Raw genomic sequence first — 754 nt, forward strand, 5'->3', positions numbered from 1 at the left:
AGAGAGAGGCACCGTGTGATCCAGTAGAACCGGTTTAGTGTCCTAAGAACACAATACAATAAACATTGTCGAGTATCGAACCCGATCACGTGGTTTGGAGTTGGTCGTCACTTTCAAATTTATCATATATAAAAAAGAACTCAGTTTAGCAGAGTGGAATGAGGTTTGGTACAAATGTGTTCTACTGTGCTTTGGAGGAGGTTTCATTACCGGGGATTTTTCATAATTTCGGCTACCTGTTTTGCAGGTAAACCTGCTGAAAATACCAGCTTGTTAGTTTAAAACGTCTTGTGTTGAAACAGTTATCAAACCGTACCATACGAATTAACGTCGCGCGACTCTAAATCGCTTGTATGTTATGCCTTTGCTTTTCTTTCACAGGAAAGCGTGTTAGTGAAACACCTTCTTTGCAAAAATATAAATTCACTGCTAGAAATCAAATATAATTGAAAAGAATGGTTCAGTTCAACAACAAACAAAAAAACTACTAATGAGTGACAAATGGTGAAAAATTTGCATTCTAAAAAGTACTTTCGCGAAAGTTAGCAAGCTTAATGTTTGATCTACAAGTTCTCTCTCTTGCCTAAACGTTCGTGGTCCTACCCCTTCCTCTCCCCCATTCCTCCCTGGCCTTACCCTTCTACCGGAACAAAGGAACAGAAATGACTGAAATAATGATTTGAAACAAATGATCCGTAAAACACAATCGCCACATGCCCGAGTTCTCCGAAGTTCTCGTTTTACTCCGATCAAT

Source organism: Pocillopora damicornis, chromosome 7 (genome assembly GCF_964200805.1).
Source record: "Pocillopora damicornis chromosome 7, jaPocDami1.2, whole genome shotgun sequence".
NCBI classification, from domain to species: Eukaryota; Metazoa; Cnidaria; class Anthozoa; order Scleractinia; family Pocilloporidae; genus Pocillopora; species Pocillopora damicornis.